The 25,049-nt window shown below is 43.0% G+C and overlaps 1 long non-coding RNA gene across 1 annotated transcript; it reads left to right on the top strand.

Annotated features, from left to right (window-relative positions):
• The first annotated feature begins 1,220 nt into the window (after nucleotides 1–1,220).
• Nucleotides 1,221–23,925, top strand: LOC117092798. The gene is made up of 4 exons (XR_004440919.1): nucleotides 1,221–1,332; nucleotides 19,148–19,287; nucleotides 20,376–20,484; nucleotides 23,802–23,925. It is a non-coding gene; the product is annotated as an uncharacterized LOC117092798 (long non-coding RNA).
• The last annotated feature ends 1,124 nt before the right edge of the window (nucleotides 23,926–25,049 follow it).

The following is a 25,049-nucleotide window of genomic DNA, read 5'->3' as shown; positions in this document are numbered from 1 at the left end:
CAAACAAACAAACAAACAAAAAAACACAATACAAATTTGTTACTTCTAGCTCAGTAGGTAAGAAGTCCGAATGACACCGGGCTAAAATCAAGACGTGAGCAGGGCTGCATCCCTTTCCTGAGGCTCTAGGGAAGAGTCTATTACCTTTCCTTTTCTGTCTTCTAGAGGCTTTCTGCATTCTTTGGCTTGTGGCTCTCTTCCTCCATCTTCAAAGTTAACAATGTGATATCTCCCTGACCACTCTTGCGCAGTAAAATCTCCTTTGCCTCTCTCTTCTGTCCCCACCTTCCACTTTAAAGGACGTTTGTGATTACATTGGGCCAATCTAGTTAATCCAGGATAAACACCTTCTCTCAAACTCCTTAACAACACCTGCAACATCTCCTTTGCCATGTAAAGTAGCATATTTGTAGGTTCCAGGGATTAGGATGTGGTCATCTTTGGGGGGTCATATTTCTGCTTACCACACCCCTCTAAATCTTGTAGTCAATGTGGTCTGTCCAAGCAAACTCAGTCTCGTTAGCCTGCTGCTTAAAACTCTCCAATGGCTTTCCATCGACTCTCGGATGCAGACCAAATTCTTACCCTGGCTGTTATAAAGCAATGTTTGTGTGTTGGCCCTTCTTTCCTGTGGAGCATCATATCTCTCCTTTCTCCTCTCTCCTGCCTCCAGCATCCTACATTGCAGGCATACTAAACTGCCTGCAGCCTCACGGTGTCAAGGCTGCCATCACCTATCCTTTCTAATATTGTTCCTACTTGCTCTTCATCTAGTTCTCTCTTACTTGTTCTTAGATGACATCTAAACTAGACATCCAAGCTAGACATCTAAACTCTTCTGGAATCCTGCCCTGTCAATCTCCCCCAGACCCTCTGGTCCCAGTCTAGCTATGTGCCCCCTCCAATGTGCTCCTGTCAGGGTGTATTGTATGCTACCGGAACGACCCATTTATTTTTCAGTCTCATCTACTAGATTGTAAACTTCAAGAGGGCAAGGACTGTATCTGCCTCACTGCTGTATCCTCAGTTGCTTAACAAAGGGTCCAGTGTGAAATAGAAGCTGAGTATTTGCTGAGAAAATGAATGGGCACGATTCCTTTGAGCTCACACAGTCCGTTCTGTGAACCCTCATTGCATGATTTGCTGGAGGATGATGGCAGAGACGTCCAATGCAAACATCATGATAGAGGAAGTGACTTGGAGCTCAGGGTGGCGGCGGCAGAGGGAGAGAGTCAGGTAGCCGGACCATTGCCTCACTAGTGAATGGCAGTGATTGCAGTTCATTCCTAGCTCAGAAGGCAATGCTTTGAGCCACAACTGTCACAACTACAGGTTACTCCCTAAGGAGATCTTTCCTTCCTTCCTTCCTTTCTTTCTTTCTTTCTTTCTTTCTTTCTTTCTTTCTTTCTTTCTTTCTTTCTTTCTTTCTTTCTTTCCTTCCTTCCTTCCTTCCTTCCTTCCTTCCTTCTTCCTTCTTTCTTTCTTTCTTTCTTTCCTTTTCTTTCTTTCTTTCTTTCTTTCTTTCTTTCTTTCTTTCTTCTTTCTTTCATAAGGTGTGGTTGTGGGAGGAGTTTCTTTTCTATTGATGCAAAACAGACAACTCAGCTCTAAAGACTGACATTTATTTGCTTTTATTTTTTGTTGTCATTTGTAAAAAGCAAAATAGGGGCTGGGCATAGTGGCTTACACCTGTAATCCCATTGCTTTGGGAGGCCAAGGCAGGAGGATCACTTGAGACCAGGAGTTTGACACGAGCCTGGGAAACATAGCAGGCTCCATCTCTACAAAAAATTTAAAAATGTGTCTGGGCATGGTGGCGCACACCTGTAGTCCTAGCTACTCCCTGGAGGCTGAGGAGGGTGGAACAGTTTGAGACTGCAGTGAGCCATGATCGTGCCACTGCACTCCAGACTAGGCAACAGAGCAAGACCCTGTCTCTAAGGAAAAAAAAAAAAAAGTAAACAGTATCTACACTTCCACCTGTTAAAAACACTCTATCAATTTATCCACACACACCCCCACCACACACATGCACAATTTTCTTTTTTCTTTCTTTTTTCTTTTTTTAGGGTAGGGTCTCACTATGTTGCCCCAATGCCCAGGCTGGTTTTGAAATCCTGGGCTCAAGCAATCCTCCCACCTCAGCCTCCCAAAGTGCTAGTATTATAGGCATGAGCCACTCCACCCAACCTTTTATTTTCATTTTTAAATCTTTCTTCACAATTTTTTCTTCTTCAACATATCGTGAATTTATTTTTGATCAGTATATAAAGATCTCTCTCATTGTTTTTTAATATTTTATTTAGAATACATCTATTGTGTATTATAATATAATGTTAAATTTGCATCTGGCTGGAGGAGAAAGGAGGGGAAAGTATTATGCTGGAATTTCTTTCTTTTCTCTTATATATTATATTATATTATACTATATTAGAAAGTAGTCTTCAGACCAGGTATTTCTATCACCCTTTTTTTTTTTTTAAAGAGATAGGTCTTGCTATGTTGAGACCCAGACTGGTCTCAAATTCCTGAAGTCAAGCAATCCCATCTAGGCCTTCCAAAGTGCTGAAATTGCAAGTGTGAATCACTGCATCTGGCCACAATATACTTTTAAAGTCACTTTTATATCTGTGAGTAGCTGATGTGCCCACCAGAATCAAGGAACTAGATGATGAAAATGCAGTTGCTTTCCCTGCTGTCACCCTTCACCCCTATATAAATACATTATTTAACCAGCCCCTATGTTTACAAAAATATGAATAATGCTGTGAAGAAAGTTACAACACATAATGCTTTGTGCGTTTATTAAATCGTGCCCTTTGGATTTTGGATACTGCTAGAATAGGTTCTCAAAGACAAGAATAGGATTTTTTTTTTTTTTTTTGAAACAAAGTCTAGCTTTGTTGCCCAGACTGGAGTGCAGTGGCATGATGACAGCTCATTGCAGCCTCAACCTCCTGGCCTCAGGTGATCTTCCTGCCTCTGTCTCCCGAGTATCTGGGACTACAGGTGTGCACGACCACACCTGGCTAACTTTTTAATTTTTTGTAGCCATGGAGTCTTGCTATGTTGCCCAGGCTAGTCTCAAACTCCTGGCCTCAAGAGATCCTCCAGTCTCAGCCTCCCAGAGTGCTGGGATTACAGCCATGAGCCACTGCACATAACCAAAAGTGTGATTTTTAAAAAAATCATTTAATATATTGCTGGTGTTTTTCAGAAAATAATTTTTAACCAATTTAAACTTCCAAGTAAATGAAAATCCGTAGTTCCTTGTATACTCCACAACATTAGGTATCATAATTAAACTTATTTTGCTGGTTTGATAAGTTTTTTAAAATATCGTTTCACTTATTTTTAATTTTTTTAAAGAGACAAAGTCTTGCTCTGTTGCCCAGGCTGGAGCGTACAATCATAGCTCACTGCAGTCTGGAACACCTGGGCTCAGGTGATCCTCCTGCCTCAACCTCCCAAAGTTCTGAGACTACAGGCGTGAGCCACCTGGCCTGGCTTAAAAATCTATTTATTTATTTATTTATTTATTTATTTAATTTTTGAGACACAGTCTCACTCTGTTGCCCAGGCTGGAGTGCAGTGGCGCGATCTCGGCTCACTGCAGCCTCCGTGTCCTAAGTTCAAGCCATTCTCCAGCCTCAGCCTCCCAAGTAGCTGGGACCACAGGTGCACCACCACACCTGGCTGATTTGTGTGTGTGGTGTGTGTGTGTGTGTGTGTGTGTGTGTGTTTTAAAGCAAAGACGGAGTTTCACCATGTTGGCCAGGCTGGTCTCAAACTCTTTTTTTTTTTTTTTTTTTTTTTTTTTTGAGGCGGAGTCTCACTCTGTCGCCCGGACTGGAGTGCAGTGGCCGGATCTCAGCTCACTGCAAGCTCCGCCTCCCGGGTTTACGCCATTCTCCTGCCTCAGCCTCCCGAGTAGCTGGGACTACAGGCGCCCGCCACCTCGCCCGGCTAGTTTTTGTATTTTTAGTAGAGACGGGGTTTCACTGTGTTAGCCAGGATGGTCTCGAGCTCCTGACCTCGTGATCCGCCCGTCTCGGCCTCCCAAAGTGCTGGGATTACAGGCTTGAGCCACCGCGCCCGGCTCAAACTCTTGACCTTAGGTGATTTGCCAGCCTTGACCTCCCAAAGTGCTGGGATTACAGGCATGGCTCCTGGCCAAATCTCATTTTCATATGTATTTCTTTCATTGGTAACAAGGCTGAATATTTTTCTTACGTTTATTAACGACTTACACTTTTACACTTTTTCTGTGAATTGTCTTCAGATGATTCTTGGGTTTTTGTTGTTGTTTGTATTTTGAGACAGGGTCTTGCTCTGTCACCCAGGCTGGAGTGCAGTGGCACAATCTCAGCTCACTGCAGCCTCCGCCTCCCAGGTTCAAGTGGTTCTCCTGGCTCAGCCTCCTGAGTAGCTGGGATTACAGGCATGAACCACTGTGCCTGGCCTGTCTTCAGGTAATTCTTTGTTTATTTTTTTGTTGGAGGGCATTTTTATTGATTTATAGTATAGCATACACATTTTTAGCGTAGTGTTTTAGGATATTAACAATTCGGCATATTTGTGGTACATATTCTTCCAGCTAGTTGCTTTCCTTTAAATATAATTTATGATCTTTAAAAACATACATTAAGTGTGTGTGTGTGTGTGAGAGAGAGAGAGAGAGAGAGAGAGAGAGAGATTTATTCCATTCCATGGATTTTACGCTTAGAAAAATTTTTGGTCATTTCTTCTACATACTCATCTATTTTTTTCAAATTTATTTTGGTGTGTTTTCAATTTCTCACTATTATAAATAATGTTTTAAAAATCCTAGCTTGGTGCAGTGGCTCACACCTTTAATCCCAGCACTTCGGGAGGTCGAGGCAGGCAGATTGCTTGAGCTCACAAGTTCAAGACCAGCTTGGGCAACATAGCATGACCTCATCTCTGCAAAAGAAAAATAATTTTTTAAAATAAATAAAACACTTAAAAAATCCTTGTATTGAACTATAATTATTGCTTTAGGATAAATTCTTGAAAGTAAAATAGCAAGACAGAGCACACAATATTCTAAGACATTTGATATGTATTTCTGAATTGTTCTCCAGAATTGTGTTAACAAATTACAACCCCCTCCCTGCCAGCATTATACAAGGTTGCCTGCTTTCTACTTCCCAGCCCAGGAAGTATTATAGTTTAAAAATCTTTGCCAACATGGAGGTTGAAATATAATTTTAGGCCAGGTGCAGTGGCTCATGCCTGTAATCCTAGCACTTTGGGAGGCTGAGGCGGGTGGATCACCAGAGATCAGTAGTTTGAGACCAGCCTGGCCAACATGGTGAAGCCCCACCTCCACTAAAAATACAAAAATCAGCTGGGCATGGTGGCATGCACCAGAGAATGAGGCAGGAGAATCGCTTGAACTTGGGAGGCAGAGGTTACAGTGAGCAGAGATCACACTACTTCACTCAAGCCTGGGTGACAGAGCGAGACTGTCCCTCCTCGAAAAAAAATTAATAAACTTATGAAAAAATTTGCTCTCACTAGAAATCAAAGAAATACAAATCAATAGAAGAATAAAATACTATTTCTTTTTCTTTTTTTTTTTTTTTTGAGATGGAGTCTTGCTCTGTTGCCTAGGCTGGAGTACAGAGGTGCAATCTTGGCTCACTGCAACCTCTGCTACCTGGGTTCAAGCAATTCTCCTGCCTCATCCTCCTGAGTAGCTGGGACTACAGGCACATGCCACCACACCCAGCTAATTTTTGTATTTTTAGTAGAGGCAGGGCTTCACCATGTTGGCCAGGCTGGTCTCGAACTCCTGACATCGGGTGATCCACCTGCCTTGGCTTCCCAAAGTGCTGGGATTACAGACATAAGCCACTGCACCTGGCCTCATTTTTGTTTTTCTTTAAAGTGCTTGCTCATATTATCTTCTCTATTTTCCTATTGGGATGTTTAATTTATTAAATTCTCTCACAATTTCATTTCTGTGAATTTTTCTTAGATTATTCTTTTTGCTTTTGGTTGCTGATGTTGCGAAGTTTTGTAACGTTAATGATAAAGCTGGGGTCAAAAATAGGCCTGCTGTTCATAGTCAATAATAACGATAGGTACCCCTTGTTGAGCACGTACAGTATCCCAGGTACTTCTCAGAAACTTCTCATCTGTATAGTTTCTAATTTTCACAACCACCTTTTTATCCACGTGTTACAGATGAGGAAACTGCGGCACATAGAGGTTAAGTATCTTGCCTGAGGTCACACAGCTAGTAAGTGGCACAGCTTTTTATTATTTTGAATCCTCATAACAGCTGGTACTAAATTATATTCTTTTTCCTTTTTTTTTTTTTAGATGGAATCTCACTCTGTTGCCAGGCTGGAGTGTAGTGGTGCCATCTCGGCTCACTGCAACCTCCACCTCCTGGGTTCAAGTGATTCTCAGATTCTCATGCCTCAGCCTCCTGAGTAGCTGGATTTACAGGTACGTGTCACCACACCTGGCTATTTTTTTTGTATTTTTAGTAGAGACAGGGTTTCACTGTGTTGGCCAGGATGGTCTGGATCTCTTGACCTCGTGATCTGCCTGCCTCAGGCTCCCAAAGTGCTTGGCTTACAGGCGTGAGCCACTGTGCCCAGCCACAAAATTATTTTCTCTGCAATCCCAGCATCAGTGTTCCATTCCTTCTAAGCTGACTTGCAGAAGCACCTTGTCCAACATGTTATCTCCAACACTGAGTCAGTTGGAAATGGCAGAGAACAGGCAAGTCAGACAGAAGGCAAAAATCATCTCCCACCTTTCCACAGAGTCAAGGTTGGCTGGGGGGACAGTACTCCCAGGCCTCTCGGAGGCTGTGAGGTTGAATCTCCCACCAGTGAGGAGGGCAGGTGTGTGACCATGTGTTCCCAGTATCAAGAAGCTATGGAGTAGCTGCCCAGCAGAGTACTCTGAGGTCATGGAATAGGTCATAAGATGAAGCCAACAGCTAGACAGCATCAGTGCCAGAGACTAGGCCAGGTGAGCCAACAGAGAGGCAGCTGCTGGTTTCCTGAGTCATGGCCTTCAGCAGGGGTCAGTAGAATACCCAAACAGAACAAACAGGACATCCTCGGGTGTGCCTCAGGGTATACAAGTACCAGACACAGGAATCAGATCAGACCCACCAGATCTTGTTGGGGATTAACAAAGGGTGCACGAGGCAGAGTGCACACCTGAGGTCCCTACTGCATGACACCGTAAAAGCATGATCAGAAGAGGTTCAGGAATCAGTGAGAACTTCCAGGACAGAAGAGGGTGGGCTGGCAATGATGGGTGACCCATCTGTTTCTCAGTAAGAGACAAAACCGGGAGGAAACTGTATTATTGGTGCAAAACTGAATTTGTGTGGTGATTTGCAAATCTGGGCTACTTTCTGTTCAGGATCCAGTTATGTAAATCATATATTTGGGTAAGTAGGGCCCCAACCAGTGAATTCAGGGAAGTTGCCACCTAAATCAACGGCCCTAGCAAGGGCCTATTGTGTCTATTTGGATGAAGATTTCAGGTATGTGGCACCTAAAGGCTTCTTAAACTCAGGAATTAATTGGAAGGAACCAAAACAATACCATTAGTAAGAGGTTTAGTCATGTGAAGAACATTTCTGTATCTTTTTCTAAAGCAAACATTTTAAAATTCTGTTGTTTACTGGGATTTTTACAAAATCATTCCTCTTTGGATTAAGAAACCTGCGATACTATTTTGCCCCATTCTGCTCACTAACTCGTTACAAATAATAATTATAAGCCTCCAGAGTGGAGACTCTGAAGACTCAAAGTCAGGAGCAGATCCAAACAATCTCCCTCCTTACCCAGAATCACAAGGACCTGTCGCAGACAAGAAGTTCCCTTGTGCTTGTCCTACTCTCCTTGGAAAAGAATCCTCTCTTGTTCCATTTTCTGGCGGCTTCTGGAATGCCCCAGCTTTGATGGGGAGCTGGTGGGTCTCTCTTCACAGATGTCCCACTCCCTCCTTTCTCATTATTTGGGAGTGGTGACAGACAGCAAGGCTGAGAGGTTATTGGAGAGAGGAGGGACTCTGTGGCCTGACAAGGAGGGGAAAAGGAGACACTCATCTCTCTTGGCACTTGTTGGAGATTGTCCATTGCAGACATTGCACAAGGAAGGCTGTGGACAAAAAGATAGAATCCCAACTCTGGTCTGAACTCTGTCTTTTCTAGTTAACCTGGATCTAGAGTCTGCTCTGAGTATAAATTTATTCTGGTGATGAATACAGAATACAATGATTAACTCCTTGACTCCTTAAAGAAGTGATTCTTTTATTTATTTATTTATTTATTTATTTATTTATTTATTTATTTATTGAGACAGAGTTTCACTCTTGTTGTCCAGGTTGGCGTGCAATGGCACAATCTTGGCTCACTGCAACCTCCGCCTCCTGGGTTCAAGTGATTCTCATGCCTCAGCCTCCGGAGTAGCTGGGATTACAGGCATGCACCACCACGCCTGGCTAATTTTGTATTTTTCATAGAGATGGGGTTTTACCGTGTTGGTCAGGCTGGACTTGAACTCGTGACCTCAGGTGATCCACCTACCTTGGCCTCTCAAATAGCTGGGATTACAGGGGTGAGCCACCACGCTCAGCCTACTTTCTTTTTTTTTTTTTTTTTTTTTTTAATAGTGACATGGCTTTACCATGTTGGCCAGGCTGATCTCAAACTCTTGGCCTCAAGCGATCTGCCCGCCTCGGCCTCCCAAAGTGCTGGAATTACAGGTGTGAGCCACTGCGCCCAGCCAGATTCTTAAACTTCTTTGGATTATGCACATCCCTGTAAATCTGGGGCCCTCTCTCCAGAAGACTGCACACACCCACACATCCATGAATTTTTATTCTTTTTGTAAAGTGAAAGCAAGTTTATTAAGACAGTAAAGAAACAAAAGAATGGCTACTCCATAGGCAGAGCAGCCCATGAAATTTTTCATACAATTTCAGAGGGTTGATATTATAAATAATACTTACAATAAATAGTGTTGATAAGGTACCAAAGTCCATCTGTGGACCCAGGATAAGATGCCCTCCAAGCTTTAATGATATTTGGAACAGGGTGGAGTTCAACCTCCTCAACACAGCATACAAGGCCTTTCATGATCGGGCCCTCACCCTCTGTCCAACTTCTCCTAATGCTTGCCACACGTAGCCTCTCTAGGCAGCTCACAGTTCTTTCTCACTTCTGCATTTTCATTCATATTAATCTCTCTGCCTGTAATGTTCTCCTCCCTGATTGCTCGGAAAAGAACTCAACTCTGTCAAGGCAGAGTTCATCACTTCTTTCTCTTCTTCCTTCTTTGTTGTTTCCCCTACTCATTTTTAAATATTTTAATTTAAAAATATATATATTTTTGCTTTTAAAGACAGGGTCTTGCTCTGTCATCCAAGCTGGAGTGCAGTGGCATGATCGTAGCTCACTGCAACCTTGAACTCCCTGGCTCAAGCAATCCTCCCACCTTAGCTAGGACTACAGGAGCAAGCCACCATTCTCTGCTAATTTTTTAAAAAGTTTGACAGTGCCTTGCTATTTGCCCAGGCTGGTCTCAAACTCCTGGCCTCAAACAATCCTCCCTCCTTGACCTCCTAAAGCTCTAAGATTACAGGTGTGAGCCACCACACATGGCGCCTCCTGCTCATTTTTGATGGGAAAGGATTCTTTTAGCATGATGAGTGATAATCTCGACCACAATTGATAGATATTAACAATAATGAAATTTCTATGTCTAGGTACTCCCATCTGAAGAATCTGAAAGTTCAAAGACTATGTTTGCAGATGGAGTCAGGCATTTTCCTTGGTCCTGACCACCATGGACTCCATGGCAGACATTGTCCCGGGCTGCCCACAGCCATGTCTAGCACCCACCTCTCTTGCTGCCTCCTGCCATAAGGGCTTTCCTGGTGTCCTTTGCAGTTAGAGGCTGAGTCATGCAACCCGGTTTTGGCCAAGGAGTCTTAAGGGAAAGACTGCTGGGAGCTTTCTGTTTTCCTGATAAAAGAAACAGCTAAGATTGGGGACATTCCTTTTCTCTTCTTCCTTCACTGGAAGATGATGCAATGTTTAGAGCTGTGGTGACTGTCTTGTGACCATGAGGTGATTTGCATGAGCAGCAGTTCTCAAACTTGAATGTGCACCAGAATAATCACCCAGAGGGCTTCTTTATTTTTTTGAGATGGAGTTTTGCTCTTGTCACCCAGGCTGGAGTGCAATGGCACGATCTTGGCTCACAGCAACCTCCGCCTCCCAGGTTCAAGTGATTCTCCTGCCTCAGCCTCCCGAGTGGCTGGGACTACAGGCATTTGCCACCATGCTGGGCTAATTTTTTGTATTTTTAATAGAGATGGGTTTTCACCATGTTGGCCAGGCTGGTCTCAAGTCCCTAATCTCAGGTGATCCACCCTCCTTGGCCTCCCAAAGTGCTGGGATTACAGGTCACTGCACCTGACCCAGAGGGCTTCTTAAAAGAGACTGCTGAGCCCTATCCTCAGAGGTTCTGATTTATACATCTAGAGTGGGCTGAGAATTTGCATTTCTTTCTTTCTTTCTTTTTTTTTAAACAGACAAGGATCTTGCTATGTTGGCTAGGGTGGTCTTGAACATCTGACCTCAAGCAGTCCTCCCGCCTCAGCCTCCCAGAGTGAGCCACTGTGCCTGGCCAGAATGTGCACTTCTAACAAGTTGCCAGGTGACATTGATGCTGTTTGTCTGGAGACCACACTTTGAGAACCATTGAATATCAGGATAAAAATACAATAGGTTGAGGATGGCAAAGCAGAATGATAAAGCCTAGGTGTTGACGGCCTTGTCCAGTAACTGAATCAATGTGAACCACTCCCTTGCCTCTGGATTTCTTGTTCAGTGATAAAATAAACCACTCTTCAAGCACTGTTAGTTGGGTTTCTCTTGATTCTCATTCAAAGGCCTTCTGAACTTACAGAGAGCTGTGCTCTGTAGGAAGGGCACAAGCAGAGAAAAATCCAGTGGGATGCTCATCCGAGGATGACTTCAAATGGAATAAAGACTGCCTCAACAGGAAATGTCTCAAATTGTCTCCTAGAGTCCATGGGGGTTGATAATAGTAAGATTGTGAGGTTTTTTTGGTTGTTGTTTGTTTTGTTTTTCTTTTGAGATGGAGTCACGATGTCGCCGAGGCTGGAGTGCAGTGGCGTGATCTCGGCTTACTGATCTCCACCTTCCAGGTTCAAGTGATTCTCCTGCCTCAGCCTCCCAAGTAGCTGGGACTACAGGCGCCCATCACTACACCCGGCTAATTTTTGTATTTTTAGTAGAGACGGGGTTTCACCATATTGGCCAGGCTGGTCTCAAACTCCTGACCTTGGGATCCGCCTGCCTTGATCTCCCAAAGTGCTTGGATTACAGGCATGAGCCACTGCACCCAGCCAAGTTTTTTTTATATAAGGTTAGTTAATTTTTTTTTAATGAGAATTGTTTTGGATTTTATTAGCTTTAGTAATATAACTTGTGACCAACTAGGTTGGCATATCAGAGCAGTGAAATGAACCAAAACATTGAATAATTTTTTTTTTTTTTGAGACAGAGTCTCACTCTGTCACCCAGGCTGGAGTACAGTGCCGTGATCTCGGCCCTCAGCTCACTCCAACCTCCACCTCCCAGGTTCAAGTGATTCTCCTGCCTCAGTCTCCCGAGTAGCTGGGATTATAGGCACCCACCACCAAACCCAGCTAATTTTTGTATTTTTGGTAGAGACGGGGTTTCGCCATGTTTGTCAGGCTGGTCTCAAACTCCTGGCCTCAAGTGATCTGCCCGCCTCACCCTCCCAAAGTGAGGCCTGAGGTGCACCTGGCCTCATTTGAAGGTTTTACAGATCACCCTTATGCTGATACTGATAAAGAGATTTGTCTCATGCAGTTATGTTTTCCATACTGAAGTAGAATATAAAAACAGTTGGGGAAAATGTTGCTGAGTTAAACATAGTAATATTAGGTTAATGCAAAAGTAAGTGTGGTTTTTGCCATTACAATTAATGGCCATTAATAGAAACGGAACAGAGTTCTATTCTTGCTTTGCCACCTTCAACACTCTTCCGGCCTCCACTCAGCGTATGATAGTGGTGCTTTTGCCTCTGACTAGTTTTCAGAGATAATGATGAGTATCAGTGCCTGTTTACTAAGCATTTTTGTTTTGGTCTTTTTTTTGCTTATTCCTCGTTATCACTATACTATTATACTTTCAATATGTATTCATAATTGTTTATTTTTAATTTTTAATTTTTGTGGGTACATAGTAGGTGTATGTACTTATGGGGTATGCGAGATATTTTGATACAGGCATACAATGCATAATAATCACATCAGGGTAAATGAGGTGTCCAAGCATTTATTCTTCATGTTACAAACAATTCAATTACACTCTTTAAGCTATTTTAAAATATACAATAATTTATTTTTACTATAGTCACCCTGTTGCGCTATCTAATACTAGATTTTTTTTTTTTTTTGCGATAGAGTCTCACTTTGTTGCCCAGGCTGGAGTGCAGTGGCACCGTCAGGGCTCACTGTGCACCCTTGACCTCCCAGGCTCAAGTGATCCTCCCTTCTCAGCCCCCCAAGCAGCTGGAACTATAAGCATGTGCTAATTTTTAAATTTTTTTGGACAGATGAGGTCTCACTATGTTGCCAAGGTTGCTCTAGAACTCCTGGGCTCAAACGACCCACCTGCCTCAGCCTCCCAAAATGCTGGGGTTATAGGTGTGAGCCATGGCACCCAGCAAATACTAGACCTAATTCATTCTATCTAACTATATTTTTATACCCATTAACCATTCCCACTTTCCCCCACCCCCACTACCCTTCCTTGTTTCTGGTAACCATCATTCTACTCTCTATCTCCATGAGTTCAATTGTTTTAATTTTTAGCTGCCAGAAATTAGTGAGAAAACGTGAAGTTTGTCTTTCTGTGCCTGGCTTATTTCACTAACATAATGACCTCCAGTTCCATTCTTGTTGCAAACTAGAGGATCTCACTCTTTCTTATGGCTGAATAGTACTCCATTGTATGTATGTGCCACATTTTCTCTATCCTTTTGTCTGTTGACAGACACTTAGGTTGCTTCTAAGTCCTGGCTATAGTGAACAGCGCTGCAATAAACATGACAGTGCAGATATCCCCTCGATATACTGATTTCCTTTCTTGATTGCTGGATCATATGGCTGTTCTATTTTTAGTTCTTTTTTTTTTTTTGAGATGGAGTCTTGCTCTGTCGCCCAGGCTGGAGTGCACTGGTGCAATCTCGGCTCACTGCAACCTCCACCTCCCAGGTTCTCACCATTCTCCTGCCTCAGCCTCCCGAGTAGCTGGGATTACAGGTGCCCGCCACCACGCCTGGCTAATTTTTTGTATTTTTAGTAGAGACGGGGTTTCACCGTGTTAGCCAGGATGGTCTCTATCTCCTGACATTGTGAGCTGCCCACCTCGGCCTCCCAAAGTGCTGGGATTACAGGTGTGAGCCACCATGCCCAGCCTCTATTTTTAGTTTTTTGAGAAACCTCCAAACTGTTCTCCATAGTGGCTGTCTTAATTTACATTCCCAACAACAGTGTGCGAGGGTTCCCTTTTCTTCACATCCTCTTTAGTGTTTGTTATTGCCTGTCTTTTGGATAAAAGCCATTTTAACTGGGGTGAGATAATATCTCATTGTAGTTTTGATTTGCATTTCTCTTATGATCAATGGTGTTGAGCAACTTTTCATATACCTATTTGACTTTTGTGTGTCTTCTTTGGAGAAATGTCTGTTCAGATTTTTTGCCCATTTTTAAATCAGATTATTAGACTTTTTCCTATTGAGTTATTTGAGCTCCTTATATATTCTGTTTATTAAGCGCTTGTCAGAGGAATGGTTTCCACATTTTTTCTCTCATTCTGTGGGTTGTCTCTTCATTTTGTTGATTATTTCCTTTGGATTGTTGAGTATTTCCAATGGACCCCGTTGTCCATTTTTGCTTTGGTTTCCTGTGCTTGTGAGGTATTACTTAAGAACTTTTGGATCACCTGAGGTCAGGAGTTTGAGACCAGCCTGGCCAACATGGTGAAACCCCATCTCTACTTAAAATACAAATATTAGCCAGGCATGGTGACGTGTGCCTGTAGTCCTAGCTACTCAGGAGACTGAGGCAGGAGAATTCCTTGAACCTGGGAGGCAGAGGTTGCAGTGAGCCAAGATCACACCACTGCACTCCAGCCTGGGCCACAGAGTGAGATTCTGTCTCAAAAACAAAAAAACAACAACAACAACAAAATAAAAATAAAAAAAAGAAGGAAATCTTTGCCCAGTCCAATGTCCCAGAGAGTTTCCCCAGTGTTTTCTTTTAGTAGTTTCATAGTTTGAAGTCTTAGATTTAAGTCTTAGATCAAATTTTGGTTTGATTTTCATATATGGTGAGAAGGGTCTAGTTTCATTCTTCTACATGTAGATATGCAGCTTTCCTAGCACCATTTATTGAAGAGACTGTTTTTTCCCCAGTGAATATTCTTGGCATCTTTGCTCAAAAAGAGTTCACTGTAGGTGTATGGATTTGTTTCAGGGGTCTTCATTTTGTTCCATTTGTCTATATGTCTATTTTTGTGCCAATGCCATGCTGTTTTGGTTACTATAGCTCTGTAGTATAATTTAAAGTCAGGTAATGTGATTCCTCCAGCTTTGTTCTTTTTGCTCAGGATAGCTTTAGCTATTCTGGGTCTTTTGTGGTTTCATATAAATTTTAGGATTGTTTTTCCTATTTCTGTGAGGAATTTTTTTTTATAGGGATTGCATTAAATCTGTACATTGCTTTGGGCAATATGAATATTTTAACAATATTTATTCTTCCAATCGATGAACATGGAATACGTTTCCATTTTTTGTGTCCTCTTGATTTATTTCATCAATGTTTTATACTTTTTATTGTTGAAATCTTTCACTTCTTTTTTTTTTTTTTTTTTTTTTTTTTTTTTGTTGAGACGGAGTCTCGCTCTGTCGCCCAGGCTGGAGTGCAGTGGCCGGATCTCAGCTCACTGCAAGCTCCGCCTCCCGGGTTTACGCCATTCTCCTGCCTCAGCCTCCCGAGTAGCTGGGACTACAGGCGCCCGCCACCTCGCCCGGCTAGTTTTTTGTATTTTTAGTAGAGACGGGGTTTCACCGTGTTAGCCAGGATGGTCTCGATCTCCTGACCTCGTGATCCGCCCGTCTCGGCCTCCCAAAGTGCTGGGATTACAGGCTTGAGCCACCGCGCCCGGCCGAAATCTTTCACTTCTTTGGCTAATTCTTATGTATTTTACTTTATTTGTAGCTATTGTAAATGGGATTACTTTCTTGCTTTCTTTTTCAGATTGTTTGCTGTTGACATACAGAAATGCTACTGATTTTTGGCTGGGTGCAATGGCTCACACCTGTTATCCCAGCACTTTGGGAGACCAAAGTAGGCAGATTACTTGAGGTCAGGAGTTCAAGACCAGCCTGGCCAACATGGTGAAACCCTGTCTCTGCTAAAAACACAAAAAATTAGCTGGGCGTGGTGGTGGACACCTGTAATCCCAGCTATCTGGGAGGCTGAGGCAGGAGAATTGCTTGAACCCAGGGGGCAGAGGTTGTAGTAAGCCAAGATTGTACCATTGCACTCCAGCCTGGGTGACAGAGCAAGACTCCTTCTCAAAACAAAACAAAACAAAAAAACACACACAAAGTGCTCGAATTATAGGCATGAGCCACTGCACCTGGTCTTGAATTTTTAAAGACTTATTTTATGGCCTAACATGTGCTCTATCCTTGAGAATGATCCGGGTGCTGAGGAGAAGAATATGTATTCTACAGCTGTTGTATGAAATGTTTTGTATCTATTAGGTTCATTTGATCTTTAGTGCATATTAAGTCTGATGTTTCTTTGTTGATTTTCTATCTGGATGATCTGTCCAACGTTGAAAGTAGGGTGTTGAAGTCTCCAGCTATTAATGTATTGGGGTCTATTTCTCTCTTTAGCTCTAATAATATTTCCTTTATATATTTAGGTGCTCCAGTGTTGGATGCAGATACATACATCTTCTTGCTGAATTGATTCCTTTATCATTATATAATGACCTTCTTTATCTCTTTTTATAGTTTGTGTCTTGAAATCTATGTTGTCTGTTATAAATATAGTTACTTCTGTTCTTTTTTGTTTTCATTGACATGGAGTATCTTTTTCCATTCCTTTATTTTCAGTCTTTGTGTATCTTTTTTTGTTTGTTTGTTTGAGATGAAACCTTGCTTTGTTGCCCAGGTTGGAGTGCAGTGGCACAATCTCAGCTCACTGCAACCTCTGCCTCCCAGGTTCAAGCATTCTCCTGCCTTAGCCTCCCAAGTAGCTGGAAGTACAAGTGTGTGCCACCATGCCCAGTTAATTTTTGTATTTTTAGTAGAGACAGGGTTTCCCCATGTCCATGCTGGTCTCGAACTCCTGACCTCAGGTGACCCACCCACCTCGGCCTCCCAAATTGCTGGGATTACAAGCATGAGCCACTGCACCCCTATGTGTGTCTTTATAAGTAAGTTTCTTGTATGCAACAGATCACCGGGTCTTGTTTTTTCATCCGTTCAGCCACTCTATGTCTTTTCATGGAGAGTTTAGTCCATTTACATTCAGTGTTACTATTGGTAAGTAAGGACCTATGCCTGCCACTTTGTTATTTGTTTTCTGGTTGTTTTGTGGTCTTCTCTTCCTTCTTTCCTTTCTACTTGTCTTCCTTTTAGTGAAGGTGGTTTTCTCTGGTGGTACACTTTACTTTTTTGCTTTTTATTTTTTGTTTATCTGCTGTTTGTTTTTTATTTGAGGTTACCATGAGGACTGCAAATCATCTCTTGTAACCCATTATTTGAAACTGATGACAACTTAACACTGATTGCATAAACAAACAAGCAAAGAAAAAACTAATACAAACTCAACATTTTATTCTCCTCCTTTTTAAATTTTTGTTGTTTCTGTCTATATCTCATTGGACTGTCTACGTCTTGAAAAGTTGTAGTTATCGGTAAACAATCACAGTACGTGCTTTTAACTTTGTATTACAGAAAGAGGCACTGAACAAAGTACAAAAGACAGGTCTTCTTCTCCTTCTTCTTCTCCTTCTCTTTCTCCTTCTCCTTCTTCCTCTTCTTCTTTTTGAGATAAAGTCTTACTCTGTTGCCCAGGCTGGAGCGCAGTGGCAAGATCTTGGCTCACTGCAACCTCTGCCTCCCAGGTTCAAGTGACTCTCCTGCCTCAGCCTCCTGAGTAGCTGGGATTACAGGTACCCACTACCACACCTGGCTAATTTTTGTATTTTTAGTAGAGTCAACGTTTTGCCATGTTGACCAGGCTGGTCTCAAACTCCTGACCTCAGGTGATCCGCCTGCCTTGGCCTCCCAAAGTGCTGGAATTGTAGGCATGAGCCACTGCACCCAGTTCAAAGGACAGTCTTGAATTGCTGATGGCACTGCTCCCCCATTCCCCAGCAGCAGCTGTGTGATTCAGAGAGAGAATCAGTGTGCTTAGGGGAAGGAGAGCACAGTGATTGTGGGACTTTGCATTAGAACTCAGTGCTGCCTTGTCACAGTGGAAAACAACCCTGAACAGAACTCAGCCAGTGCCCCAGAGGGAGCATTTAGATCAACCCTTGCCAGAGGGGAATTGTCCATACCAGTGGTTGGAAACAGTTCACAGTAGTCTCAACACCCCAGGCCAAAGTGTTCTGGAATTCTAAGTAAACTTGAAAGGCAGTCAAGGCCATGAGGACTGCAATTCTGGGGAAAATCCTGATGCTATACTGGGCTTGAAGCCAGTGGACATGGGGGACACATGACCCAGTGAGACACCAGCTGGGACTGCCAAGGTAGTGCTTGTGCCATCCCTTCCCCAACTGCAGGCAGCATAGCTTGCAGTTCCGGGAGAAAGTCTTGTCTTCCACAGGAGAGGAGAGAGAAAAGAGGGCTTTGTCTTGCAACTTGGGTACCAGTTCAGCCACAGTAGGACAGGGCACCAGGCAGAGTCTTGAGGCCCCTATTCCAGGCTCTAGGTTTTGGATGATATTTCTAGACCCACCGTGGGTCAGAAGGGAGCCCACTGCCTTGAATGGAAGAACCCAGTTCACTCAAGAGCACTTGGGCCCCGAATAATCAGAAGCAGTACCCAGGCAGGACTCACCATGGGCCTTGCATGAGACTCAGAGATGTGCTGGCTTAATGTGTGACCCAGCACATTCCCAGCTGTGGTGGCTACAGGAATGGACTCCTTCTGCTTGAAAAAAAGAGGGAAGAATAAAGGGAACTTTGTCCTGCAGCTTAGGTACCAGATTGACCAAGTGGGCCCTTGAGGTCCTCAATTCCAGACCTTGGCTCTTAGACGGCATTTCGGAACCTTCCCTGGGCCAGAGGGAAGCCCATTGCCCTGAAGGGAGAGTCCCACACCTCGCAGCATTCACCACAAGCTGACTGAAGAGCCCTTAGGCCTTGAATGAACATCAACAGAAGCCAGGGAGTACTTGCCGTGGGCCTGGGGCACTGGTGACCACAGGGAGAGACTCCTCTGCTTGAGCAAAGGGAAAGGAAGAGGGGGAAGGACTTTGTCTTGTGGCTTGGGTGCCAGCTTAGCTGCTATAGAAGACAGCACCAGGTAGATTCCTAAGGCTTCTAACTCCCAGCTTGATTATGCTGTCATTTTTGACAAAGTGTCCATGGGAGATGAACTGGTTAGGATTCCAATAGGAAGCCTGTGGCCAATGCAAAAGAGGCCAGTGAGGAGAGTTTAAAGAAGGGACCATTTTGTAAAGTGTGGGAAGGGTGAAAGAAAATCAACCGAGGGCATGATGTACCTTGGGGCGAGCAAGTGCAGATGGCTGTTGCCCTCAAAGCCTGAAGAGGCCATGGGAGAGAGTATGACCAGAATGTGATGTGAACCCTTGCTGTAGGAGAGGGCCACCATCACAGGCACAAGGGCCACTGTTGCAGACACTTCTGCTGTCCCTGGAGGGGGGCAGTAGCTCTGCCAGTAGGGAGAAAGAGGAGAAAATAAATAATTCAACTTCTCTCTCCTCCTGCCCTCTGATTTCCCACTGTTCTTCCCATTGGTTGAGCACAACCAGAAGCTGGTGTGCAGAGGATCCAGGTTGATGCCGCCCATCAAAGTTGTCTCTTGGACCTCAGAGCCAGGTGAAGGGCCGAGAGAGGACATGGAAGCCAATGGAACACAACCAGCACAGGAGGAAAGATTTTGAAATCTACAGTATGTGAAACTGTCTTTATTCAACACTGCCTCTAGAATAGCAGTTTGGCTGGTACAGAATTCTGGGTTGGCAACTCTTTTTTTTTTTCTCAGAATTTTGGAGGCAAAATTTCATTGCCCTCTGGCTTCCAGTGCTACTGTTGAGAACTCCATGCTATTCTCATTCCTGATTCTTTTTCATGTGATTTGTTTTTCCTCTCTGGAAACTTCAGATCTTGCCTTTTCCCCCAGTGTTCTGCAATTTCACATTGATATGCTCTGGTGTGGGGCAATTTCCTATCATTATACTACAGAGTTCTTGCAGTAGGCCTTGGTCAGTTATACTTGCTCAGTCCCTCGTAAGCACCAAATCCAGAAAACAGAGCATTCAATACAGGAAAAAGAGGAAGGCTATTCCCAGGATAATAGTGAAGGGGAATTTCAGGGTGATGATTAAGCAGCAGGAGCCTCCTCCAGCTTGGAGCGGCAGGGCAGAAGTTTCAGGATGGACAGTGCCAAGAATAATGAAATTTATAGCTTAGCTGATGTGTTAGAACTTACTAAGAGGAAATTCTCTTATGTCAGAGGATTAGATGAATTAATCATAGATTCATAGAAAATTACGCACTCCAAAGTGGAGCAACTATTGACTCCAGGAAAAACAAAAAGTTTAACCGGGGAAAAAATGTAATTAATGAGTACAAAGCACAACATTCAATAATATTAAGTCATAATATCAAACATTGAGCATTAATTTAACAAAATATTGTTATTTAACTATACTAGGAGAATGTGGGAAAGGAAATCTGGGGGAGTATATATAAAGAAATCTAAATTCTCATCTTCCATATCAGGAAGTGAATAAACAAAGCTGGGAAGGTAAATCATGGTGGTATAAGCATGTTATCTGGGCAATACATAAATTGTAGAAGAAACAGCTATAAGAGTGGAAAATGGTTGTCTCAGAGGAGTAGGGACCAGTGTGGGCAGAGATGGGGCAGAAGATTACTGTTTGTCATTATACACCTTGTATAATTACTTGACTTTTGAAACTATGTGCATGTTTTACTTTGATTTAAAACTTAAAAAAAAAAATCTAACATTGGAAGGCAGAGCAAGATGGCCAAAAACAGAAGACCTCACCAATTGTCCTGACAGGAACACCAAATTGAACAACTATCCACTCAAAAAATCATCTTCCTATGAATCAAAAGCACGGTGAGTAATCACAGTAGTTGGTTTTAATTTCATATTACAGAAAGAGACACTGAAGAGAGTACAAAAGAGTCTTGAATTGCTGATGCCACTACTCCTCCATTCCCCACCAGTAGCTGTGTTGATCAGAGAGAGAACTGGAGTGCTTGGGGGAAGGAGAGTGCAATAATTGTGGGACTTTGCATTAGAACTCAGTGCTGCCTTGTCACAGTGGAAAGCAACCCTGGGCAGAACTCAGCCGGTGCCGCCAGAGGCAGCATTTAGACCAGCCATAGCCAGAGGAGGAATCATAAAGCTCACTAAGCTTAGTCTCACTAAGCTCATTTGCATGTGATGAATAACACAGAGCTCACAGTAAAACAGGGAGCATAATTATCCAGTTTTCTAAATGAACAAGTCATTCTATGAATGTTATCCGGAATAGGTAAAGTGACTGGCCAGTGAATCAGAAACTGATTAACATATGGCTTAAGAGATTTTGATCTCTTAGCTATAAGATACACTAATGAGAGTTTCCTGTGGCAATAGTCCAAAAATATTCACCATACCTCTTTCTTGATAGTAATCTGGGCATTTTGCTACTGTGGCTTCTCTAATATAACGGGTTTTATTTTGTTCTTATTTATGTGAGTTGGGGTTTCAAAATACTCTGATTTAAAGAAAAAAAAGAGGCCGAGCATGGTGGCTCACACCTGTAATCCTAGCACTTAGAGAGGCCGAGTGGGGAGGATTGTTTGAGGCCAGGAGTTTGAGACCAGCTTGGGCAACATAGCCAGATCCTATTTCTACAAACAGAAAATAATTCTTTAAAGAAAAATAAGATGGACCAGGCACCAGTGATTCACGCCTGTAATCCCAGCACTTTGGGAGGCCAAGGTAGGAGGATCGCTTGATTCTAGGAGCTCAGGACCAACCTGGGCAACATGGTGAAACCCTGTCTTTACAAAAAATACCCAAAATTAGCTGGACATGGTGGCGTACGCCTGTAGTCCCAGCTACTCAGGAGGCTGAGGCGGGAGGACTGCTTGAGCCTGGGAAGTTGAGGTTGCAGTGAGCTATGTTGGAACCACTGCACTCCAGCCTGGGTGACAAAGTGAGACCCTGTCTCCAAAACAAACAACCAAAAAAATGGTCCAAGACTGTGGATATCCTCCACAGGGACATCAAGGTGCTGAAAAGCTCAATAAGAATAATAACTGGTCAAACAGCTGTCAAAGAAGTATGACGTCTTTTTAGCCTCAGAGTCTCTGATTAAGCAGATCCCATGAATCCTTGGCCCAGGCCTAAATAAGGTGGGTAAGTTCCCTTCCCTGCTGACACACAACAAAAACATGGTGGCCAGAGTGGATGAGGTGAAGTCCACAACCAAGTTTCAGATGAAGAAGGTGCTATGTCTGGCTGTGGCTGTTGGCCATGTGAAGATGACAGACGATGAGCTTGTACATAACATTCACCTGGCTGTCAACTTCCTAGTGTCATTACTCAAGAAAAATTGCCAAGACATTCGAGCTTTATATATTAAGAGCACTGTAGGCAAGTCCAGGAGCCTGTATTAAGCCACATTCTAGGCTCATGCCTGTAACCTCATCACTTTGGGAGGCCAAGGTGTGAGGATCACCTTAGGCTATGAATTCAAGACCATCCCAAGCAACAAAGCAAGACTCCATCTCTGTTTCAAATAATTCTTTAAAAGGCACATTCTAATAAATTCTACTGCTACCAAAACAAAAAACAAAAACAAAACAAAACAAAAACAATAAAGAAGAGAAATTATCTGGAAGCTGACTATGAAATGTGATGTCAGGATTCTTCAAGTCCTTCCAATTTTCTGAAATCCATTAGATACAGTGCAACCAAACTGTGCTCAGTAGCCACTGGGACAGATAGAAAATTCTATAACTGGTCGGGCACGGTGGCTCATGCCTGTAATCCTAGCACTTTGGGAGGCGGAGGTGGGCAGATCACAAGGTCAGAAGATTGAGACCATCCTGGCTAACAGGGTGAAACCCCGTCTCTTTTAAAATACAAAAAGTTAGCCGGGCATGGTGGCACGTGCCTGTAGTCCCAGCTACTTGGGAGGCTGAGGCAGGAGAATTGCTTGAACCTGGGAGGCAGAGGTTTCAGTGAGGCAGGATCGCACCACTGCACTCCAGCCTGGTGACAGAGCGAGACTCAGTCTCAAAAAAAAAAAAAAAAAGGAAAATTCTATAACTAATGTGAAACCGTTTTATGATAAGATAACATGTGCATGATGGAACAGAGTGAACATTTTTGCAAGACTTGTCAAAGCAAAATTCAAGATTTCAAACAAAAATGTGTACTTGCGAAGAGCAATTTGCTTTGTTTATATCCTCAGACCCTGGGCTATGCTCTCACTTTACTCTGCTATTAGTAATGATAATAAAAAAAGCTAATACTTGATGTATCTGTTAGGATAGGCTAGCTTATACAGTGGTAAACAAACAAACAAAACTCAATGGCAACACAATGTTTATTTCTTGCTTATGCTAAGTTATCCTCTATGGGCTGGCAGAGAGCTCTTGTTTATCAGCTACACAGAAATCCAGGCTAATAGAGCAACCAACATCTTCAGCATCGATGGTTGCCATGGCAGAGGGAAAGAGAAGCAGAAGAGTCTCAAAGCAGCAAATAAATGCTTTAGAGACAAAGCAATCCATTCTTTCTGCTCAAACTCATTGGTCTTTCCCAATCACTTGAAAACCAGGAAATAAAATCCTACCATGTGCTCAGAAGGCAAAACGCCAGAAATATTTAGTGAAGAGCACTAATCGTCTATCATTCACTATGTGCCAAGGGCTGTTCTAATTATATTACAGGAATTATCTCAGCTAAGTCTCATAATAATCTTGTGAAATAGGTACTATTAATGTTATCATCATTCCCATTTTATAGATGAAATAACTGAGGCACCGAGAGGCTGAGTAACCTCCTCAAAGTCACATAGATAATAGATGGGAAAAGCTGAGGATTTAAACCTAAGCATTCTTGCCCCAGAGTCTGTGTGCTTAACCACAAAGCCATGATATCTCTCACTAGGTGGAAAAATTTGAGAAACACTGCCACAGGCAATGGAGAGCCACTAAATGATTTTTTAAGCAGGAGAGTGTGAGTCAATCAGATTTGGCATTTAAAAGCTCCCTCTAGAGAGCACAGTGAAGGATTAATTTAACCAGATTTAGACTAAGGCCAGAAGGCTATTTGCAGAGCGAGGAGATGAAGATGGGGAGGGCTTGAACTAAGGTACAATCACCATTCACCGCAATTAACTGTTTTTTTTTGTTGTTGTTGTTTTGAGACAGGGTAACAGGGTACATTGGAGGTTGGAGGGGTGGTTCTTACTGTGTTGCCCAGGCTGGATTCCAACTCCTGGGCTCAAGTGATGCTCTGGCTTCGGCATCCTGAGTAGCTAGGACTACAGGTATGTGCCACCACACCCAGTAACTGGTTAATCTTGACTGTTTCAACTGAAAAATTGTTATGGTAATACCTATTTGGATGGGTTTTCTCAGGAAAAACACCCCAATGAACTTGTGTGTTTTTAAAAGTCAAGTCCCCTAGGCATGGCTACAAGGGAAGAGACTTAGCCAGAAAATTTAATTGTTGTGATTAATAAAGTAATAGAAATGTTTAATTTTCCTCTGATGAGATGAAAGCTTTGAGGGGATCCTGGTCTTGGGAGAAAGTAAAGAAATGGAGGAGAGGGTTTCACTAGAGTTTAGATAACTCTTAGCATCTGCTTACCATCTTCCCCGATTAATTATTTCCATGGCAGCCAGAGTGACCTTTTAAAACCACAAATCGGATCATGGTGTTTCCTTCTCCCCTAGTACAGTGCCTGATACTTAGAAATTTCTCATTAACATTGTGCTTAGTGAATGAATGAATAAGTGAATGAAAACACAAGCCAGATGGCAGGTGGATCCCTAAGGAAAAGGACAGCCAATGAGAAATTATCTGTAGCAAGGGTGGCTTTGTACAACGATGTTTAATAATCATTTTTAAGGAGTTGCCTGTTCTGTGCTATGCTTTAATCGCTGTCCTCCACCCTTCCCAAATAACATTCAGTAAAAGTCTGCCACACAAAGCTCGCTGTTTTGTGAGAGTTTAAGAAATGGAAGAAGACAGCAATGTCTGGGCACCAGGCCAAACAATATCCAAAAAGGCAGGAGTCACAGAGGAGAGCTAATGAGTATTAGTGGGAGCATGTATTCCAAGTGAGAGGTGACCAGAGTCCTCTGAAAATTTGGGGAGGGGGTGACGTTCTTATATCCTGGGTTAGGGGCTTGGACTCTTTTATTTGGCTGTTGGAAAAAACAAGCTGGAGGCCTTTGGAGTATCCACAACGCTTAGGTTACATAAGGATGATAAGTAATTCATAGGGTTGTTGTGAGGATTATATTGGGATAATTCATGTAAAGTGCTTAACACAGTGCCTAGCGCATAGTAAGAGCTCAGTAAATGTTAGTTGTTGTCTTCCTTCACTTTCTTCTATTCCCTCCACTGCCTTTCTACCAGGCTCCATTCATTCTCTTCCAAGGACCTGCAGG

The sequence above is a fragment of the Trachypithecus francoisi genome, unplaced genomic scaffold (assembly GCF_009764315.1).
Source record: "Trachypithecus francoisi isolate TF-2019V2 unplaced genomic scaffold, Tfra_2.0 Lachesis_group12, whole genome shotgun sequence".
Lineage (NCBI taxonomy): Eukaryota > Metazoa > Chordata > Mammalia > Primates > Cercopithecidae > Trachypithecus > Trachypithecus francoisi.
The sequence above is the reverse complement of the archived record's forward strand: the minus strand, read 5'-3'. Positions and strand labels throughout refer to the sequence as shown.